The sequence below is a fragment of the Nothobranchius furzeri genome, chromosome 19 (assembly GCF_043380555.1).
Source record: "Nothobranchius furzeri strain GRZ-AD chromosome 19, NfurGRZ-RIMD1, whole genome shotgun sequence".
Taxonomy (NCBI): domain Eukaryota; kingdom Metazoa; phylum Chordata; class Actinopteri; order Cyprinodontiformes; family Nothobranchiidae; genus Nothobranchius; species Nothobranchius furzeri.
Window position 1 is genome coordinate 18,537,608 of NC_091759.1, and position 12,311 is coordinate 18,549,918.

Sequence of the window (12,311 nt, forward strand, 5' to 3'; positions counted from 1 at the left end):
ACATTTTTTGGACACATACTAAAGTATCATATTATTTATACATTTTTAGGACACATACCTTAGTATGAAATTATTTATACATTTTTAGGACACATACTGTAGTATGATATTATTTATACATTTTTAGGTCACATACCTTAGTATGATATTTTTTATACATTTTTAGGACACATACTATAATATGATATTATTTATACATTTTTAGGACACATACCTTAGTATGATATTATTTATACATTTTTAGGACACATACTATAGTATGATATTATTTTTACATTTTTTGGACACATACTAAAGTATGATATTTTTTATACATTTTTAGGACACATACCTTAGTATGATATTATTTATACATTTTTAGGACACATACCTTAGTATGATATTATTTATACATTTTTAGGACACATACCTTAGTATGATATTATTTATACATTTTTAGGACACATACCTTAGTATGATATTATTTATACATTTTTAGGACACATACTATAATATGATATTATTTATACATTTTTAGGACACATACTATAGTATGATATTATTTTTACATTTTTTGGACACATACTAAAGTATGATATTATTTATACATTTTTAGGACACATACTATAGAATGATATTATTTATACATTTTTAGGACACATACCTTAGTATTATATTATTTATACATTTTTAGGACACATACCTTAGTATGATATTATTTATACATTTTTAGGACACATAGTATAGTATGCAATTTTTTTAAACACTTTTTAGGACACATACTATAGTATGATATTATTTATACATTTTTAGGACACATACCTTAGTATGATATTATGTATACATTTTTAGGACACATACCTTAGTATGATATTTTTTATACATTTTTAGGACACATACTATAATATGATATTATTTATACATTTTTAGGACACATACCTTAGTATGATATTATTTATACATTTTAGGACACATGCTATAATATGATATTATTTATACATTTTTAGGACACATACTATAGTATGATATTATTTTTACATTTTTTGGACACATACTAAAGTATGATATTATTTATACATTTTTAGGACACATACTGTAGTATGATATTATTTATACATTTTTAGGACACATACTATAATATGATATTATTTATACATTTTTAGGACACATACTATAGTATGATATTATTTTTACATTTTTTGGACACATACTAAAGTATGATATTATTTATACATTTTTAGGTCACATACTATAGTATGATATTATTTATACATTTTTAGGACACATAGTATAGTATGCAATTTTTTTAAACACTTTTTAGGACACATACTATAGTATGATATTATTTATACATTTTTAGGACACATACCTTAGTATGATATTATTTATACATTTTTAGGACACATACCTTAGTATGATATTTTTTATACATTTTTAGGACACATACTATAATATGATATTATTTATACATTTTTAGGACACATACCTTAGTATGATATTATTTATACATTTTAGGACACATGCTATAATATGATATTATTTATACATTTTTAGGACACATACTATAGTATGATATTATTTTTACATTTTTTGGACACATACTAAAGTATGATATTATTTATACATTTTTAGGTCACATACTATAGTATGATATTATTTATACATTTTTAGGACACATACCTTAGTATGATATTATTTATACATTTTTAGGACACATACTATAATATGATATTATTTTAACATTTTTTGGACACATACTAAAGTATGATATTATTTATACATTTTTAGGACACATACCTTAGTATGATATTATTTATACATTTTTAGGACACATACCTTAGTATGATATTATTTATACATTTTTAGGACACATACCTTAGTATGATATTATTTATACATTTTTAGGACACATACTATAATATGATATTATTTATACATTTTTAGGACACATACTATAGTATGATATTATTTTTACATTTTTTGGACACATACTAAAGTATGATATTGTTTATACATTTTTAGGACACATACCTTAGTATGATATTATTTATACATTTGTAGGACACATACTATAATATGACATTATTTATACATTTTTAGGACACATACCTTAGTATGATATTATTTATACATTTTTAGGACACATAGTATAGTATGCAATTTTTTTAAACATTTTTTTGGACACATACTATAGTATGATATTATTTATACATTTTTAGGACACATACCTTAGTATGATATTATTTATACATTTTTAGGACACATACTATAATATGATATTATTTATACATTTTTAGGACACATACCTTAGTATGATATTATTTATACATTTTAGGACACATACTATAATATGATATTATTTATACATTTTTAGGACACATACTATAGTATGATATTATTTTTACATTTTTTGGACACATACTAAAGTATGATATTATTTATACATTTTTAGGACACATACGTATGATATTATTTATACATTTTTAGGACACATACTATAATATGATATTATTTATCCATTTTTAGGACACATACTATAGTATGATATTATTTTTACATTTTTTGGACACATACTAAAGTATGATATTATTTATACATTTTTAGGACACATACTATAGTATGATATTATTTATACATTTTTAGGACACATACCTTAGTATGATATTATTTATACATTTTTAGGACACATACTATAAAATGATATTATTTTTACATTTTTTGGACACATACTAAAGTATGATATTATTTATACATTTTTAGGACACATACTATAGTATGATATTATTTATACATTTTTAGGACACATACCTTAGTATGATATTATTTATACATTTTTAGGACACATACCTTAGTATGATATTATTTATACATTTTTAGGACACATACTATAATATGATATTATTTATACATTTTTGGACACATACTATAGTATGATATTATTTTTACATTTTTTGGACACATACTAAAGTATGATATTATTTATACATTTTTAGGACACATACCTTAGTATGATATTATTTATACATTTTTAGGACACATACTATAATATGACATTATTTATACATTTTTAGGACACATACCTTAGTATGATATTATTTATACATTTTTAGGACACATACTATAATATGATATTATTTATACATTTTTAGGACACATACTATAGTATGCAATTATTTATACATTTTTAGGACACATACTGTAGTATGATATTATTTATACATTTTAGGACACATACTATAATATGATATTATTTATACATTTTTAGGACACATACTATAGTATGATATTATTTTTACATTTTTTGGACACATACTAAAGTATAATATTATTTATACATTTTTAGGACACATACCTTAGTATGATATTATCTATACATTTTTAGGACACATACTATAATATGATATTATTTATACATTTTTAGGACACATACCTTAGTATGATATTATTTATACATTTTTAGGACACATACTATAATATGATATTATTTATACATTTTTAGGACACATACTGTAGTATGATATTATTTATACATTTTTAGGACACATACTATAATATGATATTATTTATACATTTTTAGGACACATACTATAGTATGATATTATTTTTACATTTTTTGGACACATACTAAAGTATGATATTATTTATACATTTTTAGGACACATACCTTAGTATGATATTATTTATACATTTTTAGGACACATACTGTAGTATGACATTATTTATAAATTTTTAGGACACATACTATAGTATGCAATTATTTTTACATTTTTTAGGACACATACTATAGTATGATATTATTTATACATTTTTAGGACACATACCTTAGTATGATATTATTTATACATTTTTAGGACACATACCTTAGTATGATATTATTTATACATTTTTAGGACACATACCTTAGTATGATATTATTTATACATTTTTAGGACACATACTATAATATGATATTATTTATACATTTTTAGGACACATACTATAGTATGATATTATTTTTACATTTTTTGGACACATACTAAAGTATGATATTATTTATACATTTTTAGGACACATACCTTAGTATGATATTATTTATACATTTTTAGGACACATACTGTAGTATGACATTATTTATACATTTTTAGGAAACATACTATAGTATGCAATTATTTTTACATTTTTTAGGACACATACTATAGTATGATATTATTTATACATTTTTAGGACACATACCTTAGTATGATATTATTTATACATTTTTAGGACACATACCTTAGTATGATATTATTTATACATTTTTAGGACACATACCTTAGTATGATATTATTTATACATTTTTAGGACACATACTATAATATGATATTATTTATACATTTTTAGGACACATACTGTAGTATGACATTATTTATACATTTTTAGGACACATACTATAGTATGCAATTATTTTTACATTTTTAGGACACATACTATAGTATGATATTATTTATACATTTTTAGGACACATACCTTAGTATGATATTATTTATACATTTTTAGGACACATACCTTAGTATGATATTATTTATACATTTTTAGGACACATACCTTAGTATGATATTATTTATACATTTTTAGGACACAAACTATAATATGATATTATTTATACATTTTTAGGACACATACTATAGTATGCAATTATTTATACATTTTTAGGACACATACTGTAGTATGATATTATTTATACATTTTTAGGACACATACTATAATATGATATTATTTATACATTTTTAGGACACATACTATAGAATGATATTATTTTTAAATTTTTTGGACACATACTAAAGTATGATATTATTTATACATTTTTAGGACACATACCTTAGTATGATATTATTTATACATTTTTAGGACACATACTGTAGTATGATATTATTTATATATTTTTAGGACACATACTATAATATGATATTATTTATACATTTTTAGGACACATACCTTAGTATGATATTATTTATACATTTTTAGGACACATACTGTAGTATGACATTATTTATACATTTTTAGGACACATACTATAGTATGCAATTATTTTTACATTTTTTAGGACACATACTATAGTATGATATTATTTATAAATTTTGAGGACACATACTATAGTATGATATTATTTTTACATTTTTTGGACACATACTAAAGTATGATATTATTTATACATTTTTAGGACACATACTATAGTATGATATTATTTATACATTTTTAGGACACATACCTTAGTATGATATTATTTATACATTTTTAGGACACATACCTTAGTATGATATCATTTATACATTTTTAGGACACATAGTATAGTATGCAATTTTTTAAACATTTTTTAGGACACATAATATAGTATGATATTATTTATACATTTTTAGGACACATACCTTAGTATGATATTATTTATACATTTTTAGGACACATACCTTAGTATGATATTATTTATACATTTTAGGACACATACTATAATATGATAATATTTATAAATTTTTAGGACACATACCTTAGTATGATATTATTTATACATTTTTAGGACACATACTATAATATGATATTATTTATACATTTTTAGGACACATACTATAGTATGATATTATTTTTACATTTTTTGGACACATACTAAAGTATGATATTATTTATACATTTTTAGGACACATACCTTAGTATGATATTATTTATACATTTTTAGGACACATACTATAATATGATATTATTTATACATTTTTAGGACACATACCTTAGTATGATATTATTTATACATTTTTAGGACACATACTATAATATGATATTATTTATACATTTTTAGGACACATACTATAGTATGCAATTATTTATACATTTTTAGGACACATACTGTAGTATGATATTATTTATACATTTTTAGGACACATACTATAATATGATATTATTTATACATTTTTAGCACACATACTATAGTATGATATTATTTTTACATTTTTTGGACACATACTAAAGTATGATATTATTTATACATTTTTAGGACACATACTATAATATGACATTATTTATACATTTTTAGGACACATACCTTAGTATGATATTATTTATACATTTTTAGGACACATACTATAATTTGATATTATTTATACATTTTTAGGACACATACTATAGTATGCAATTATTTATACATTTTTAGGACACATACTGTAGTATGATATTATTTTTACATTTTTAGGACACATACTATAATATGATATTATTTATACATTTTTAGGACACATACTAAAGTATGATATTATTTATACATTTTTAGGACACATACTGTAGTATGACATTATTTATACATTTTTAGGACACATACTATAGTATGCAATTATTTTTACATTTTTTAGGAAACATACTATAGTATGATATTATTTATACATTTTTAGCACACATACCTTAGTATGATATTATTTATACATTTTTAGGACACATACCTTAGTATGATATTATTTATACATTTTTAGGACACATACTGTAGTATGACATTCTTTATACATTTTTAGGACACATACTATAGTATGCAATTATTTGTACATTTTTTAGGACACATACCTTAGTATGATATTATTTATACATTTTTAGGACACATACTGTAGTATGACATTATTTATACATTTTTAGGACACATACTATAGTATGATATTATTTTTACATTTTTTGGACACATACTAAAGTATGATATTATTTATACATTTTTAGGACACATACCTTAGTATGAAATTATTAATACATTTTTAGGACACATACTGTAGTATGATATTATTTATACATTTTTAGGTCACATACCTTAGTATGATATTATTTATACATTTTTAGGACACATACCTTAGTATGATATTATTTATACATTTTTAGGACACATACTATAATATGAAATTATTTATACATTTTTAGGACACATACTATAGTATGATATTATTTTTACATTTTTTGGACACATACTAAAGTATGATATTATTTATACATTTTTAGGACACATACCTTAGTATGATATTATTTATACATTTTTAGGACACATACTGTAGTATGACATTATTTATACATTTTTAGGACACATACTATAGTATGCAATTATTTTTACATTTTTTAGGACACATACTATAGTATGATATTATTTATACATTTTTAGGACACATACCTTAGTATGATATTATTTATACATTTTTAGGACACATACCTTAGTATGATATTATTTATACATTTTTAGGACACATACCTTAGTATGATATTATTTATACATTTTTAGGACACATACTATAATATGATATTATTTATACATTTTTAGGACACATACTGTAGTATGACATTATTTATACATTTTTAGGACACATACTATAGTATGCAATTATTTTTACATTTTTAGGACACATACTATAGTATGATATTATTTATACATTTTTAGGACACATACCTTAGTATGATATTATTTATACATTTTTAGGACACATACCTTAGTATGATATTATTTATACATTTTTAGGACACATACCTTAGTATGATATTATTTATACATTTTTAGGACACAAACTATAATATGATATTATTTATACATTTTTAGGACACATACTATAGTATGCAATTATTTATACATTTTTAGGACACATACTGTAGTATGATATTATTTATACATTTTTAGGACACATACTATAATATGATATTATTTATACATTTTTAGGACACATACTATAGTATGATATTATTTTTACATTTTTTGGACACATACTAAAGTATGATATTATTTATACATTTTTAGGACACATACCTTAGTATGATATTATTTATACATTTTTAGGACACATACTGTAGTATGATATTATTTATATATTTTTAGGACACATACTATAATATGATATTATTTATACATTTTTAGGACACATACCTTAGTATGATATTATTTATACATTTTTAGGACACATACTGTAGTATGACATTATTTATACATTTTTAGGACACATACTATAGTATGCAATTATTTTTACATTTTTTAGGACACATACTATAGTATGATATTATTTATAAATTTTGAGGACACATACTATAGTATGATATTATTTTTACATTTTTGGACACATACTAAAGTATGATATTATTTATACATTTTTAGGACACATACTATAGTATGATATTATTTATACATTTTTAGGACACATACCTTAGTATGATATTATTTATACATTTTTAGGACACATACCTTAGTATGATATCATTTATACATTTTTAGGACACATAGTATAGTATGCAATTTTTTTAACATTTTTTAGGACACATAATATAGTATGATATTATTTATACATTTTTAGGACACATACCTTAGTATGATATTATTTATACATTTTTAGGACACATACCTTAGTATGATATTATTTATACATTTTTAGGACACATACTATAATATGATAATATTTATAAATTTTTAGGACACATACCTTAGTATGATATTATTTATACATTTTTAGGACACATACTATAATATGATATTATTTATACATTTTTAGGACACATACTATAGTATGATATTATTTTTACATTTTTTGGACACATACTAAAGTATGATATTATTTATACATTTTTAGGACACATACCTTAGTATGATATTATTTATACATTTTTAGGACACATACTATAATATGATATTATTTATACATTTTTAGGACACATACTATAGTATGCAATTATTTATACATTTTTAGGACACATACTGTAGTATGATATTATTTATACATTTTTAGGACACATACTATAATATGATATTATTTATACATTTTTAGCACACATACTATTGTATGATATTATTTTTACATTTTTTGGACACATACTAAAGTATGATATTATTTATACATTTTTAGGACACATACTAAAGTATGATATTATTTATACATTTTTAGGACACATACTAAAGTATGATATTATTTATACATTTTTAGGACACATACCTTAGTATGATATTATCTATACATTTTTAGGACACATACTATAATATGATATTATTTATACATTTTTAGGACACATACCTTAGTATGATATTATTTATACATTTTTAGGACACATACTATAATATGATATTATTTATACATTTTTAGGACACATACCATAGTATGATATTATTTTTACATTTTTTGGACACATACTAAAGTATGATATTATTTATACATTTTTAGGACACATACCTTAGTATGATATTATTTATACATTTTTAGGACACATACTATAATATGACATTATTTATACATTTTTAGGACACATACCTTAGTATGATATTATTTATACATTTTTAGGACACATACTATAATTTGATATTATTTATACATTTTTAGGACACATACTATAGTATGCAATTATTTATACATTTTTAGGACACATACTGTAGTATGATATTATTTATACATTTTTAGGACACATACTATAATATGATATTATTTATACATTTTTAGGACACATACTATAGTATATTATTTTTACATTTTTTGGACACATACTAAAGTATGATATTATTTATACATTTTTAGGACACATACTAAAGTATGATATCATTTATACATTTTTAGAACACATACTGTAGTATGACATTATTTGTACATTTTTAGGACACATACTATAGTATGCAATTATTTTTACATTTTTTAGGAAACATACTATAGTATGATATTATTTATACATTTTTAGGACACATACCTTAGTATGATATTATTTATACATTTTTAGGACACATACCTTAGTATGATATTATTTATACATTTTTAGGACACATACCTTAGTATGATATTATTTATACATTTTTAGGACACATACTATAATATGATATTATTTATACATTTTTAGGACACATACTGTAGTATGACATTATTTATACATTTTTAGGACACATACTATAGTATGCAATTATTTTTACATTTTTTAGGAAACATACTATAGTATGATATTATTTATACATTTTTAGGACACATACCTTAGGATGATATTATTTATACATTTTTAGGACACATACCTTAGTATGATATTATTTATACATTTTTAGGACACATACTGTAGTATGACATTATTTATACATTTTTAGGACACATACTATAGTATGCAATTATTTGTACATTTTTAGGACACATACCTTAGTATGATATTATTTATACATTTTTAGGACACATACTGTAGTATGACATTATTTATACATTTTTAGGACACATACTATAGTATGATATTATTTTTACATTTTTTGGACACATACTAAAGTATGATATTATTTATACATTTTTAGGACACATACCTTAGTATGAAATTATTTATACATTTTTAGGACACATACTGTAGTATGATATTATTTATACATTTTTAGGTCACATACCTTAGTATGATATTATTTATACATTTTTAGGATACATACCTTAGTATGATATTATTTATACATTTTTAGGACACATACTATAATATGAAATTATTTATACATTTTTAGGACACATACTATAGTATGATATTATTTTTACATTTTTTGGACACATACTAAAGTATGATATTATTTATACATTTTTAGGACACATACTAAAGTATGATATTATTTATACATTTTTAGGACACATACTGTAGTATGACATTATTTATACATTTTTAGGACACATACTATAGTATGCAATTATTTTTACATTTTTTAGGAAACATACTATAGTATGATATTATTTATACATTTTTAGCACACATACCTTAGTATGATATTATTTATACATTTTTAGGACACATACCTTAGTATGATATTATTTATACATTTTTAGGACACATACTGTAGTATGACATTCTTTATACATTTTTAGGACACATACTATAGTATGCAATTATTTGTACATTTTTTAGGACACATACCTTAGTATGATATTATTTATACATTTTTAGGACACATACTGTAGTATGACATTATTTATACATTTTTAGGACACATACTATAGTATGATATTATTTTTACATTTTTTGGACACATACCTTAGTATGATATTATTTATACATTTTTAGGACACAAACTATAATATGATATTATTTATACATTTTTAGGACACATACTATAGTATGCAATTATTTATACATTTTTAGGACACATACTGTAGTATGATATTATTTATACATTTTTAGGACACATACTATAATATGATATTATTTATACATTTTTAGGACACATACTATAGTATGATATTATTTTTACATTTTTTGGACACATACTAAAGTATGATATTATTTATACATTTTTAGGACACATACCTTAGTATGATATTATTTATACATTTTTAGGACACATACTGTAGTATGATATTATTTATACATTTTTAGGACACATACCTTAGTATGATATTATTTATACATTTTTAGGACACATACTATAATATGATATTATTTATAAAATTTTAGGACACATACTGTAGTATGACATTATTTATACATTTTTAGGACACATACTATAGTATGCAATTATTTTTACATTTTTAGGACACATACTATAGTATGATATTATTTATACATTTTTAGGACACATACCTTAGTATGATATTATTTATACATTTTTAGGACACATACCTTAGTATGATATTATTTATACATTTTTAGGACACATACCTTAGTATGATATTATTTATACATTTTTAGGACACAAACTATAATATGATATTATTTATACATTTTTAGGACACATACTATAGTATGCAATTATTTATACATTTTTAGGACACATACTGTAGTATGATATTATTTATACATTTTTAGGACACATACTATAATATGATATTATTTATACATTTTTAGGACACATACTATAGTATGATATTATTTTTACATTTTTTGGACACATACTAAAGTATGATATTATTTATACATTTTTAGGACACATACCTTAGTATGATATTATTTATACATTTTTAGGACACATACTGTAGTATGATATTATTTATATATTTTTAGGACACATACTATAATATGATATTATTTATACATTTTTAGGACACATACCTTAGTATGATATTATTTATACATTTTTAGGACACATACTGTAGTATGACATTATTTATACATTTTTAGGACACATACTATAGTATGCAATTATTTTTACATTTTTTAGGACACATACTATAGTATGATATTATTTATAAATTTTGAGGACACATACTATAGTATGATATTATTTTTACATTTTTGGACACATACTAAAGTATGATATTATTTATACATTTTTAGGACACATACTATAGTATGATATTATTTATACATTTTTAGGACACATACCTTAGTATGATATTATTTATACATTTTTAGGACACATACCTTAGTATGATATCATTTATACATTTTTAGGACACATAGTA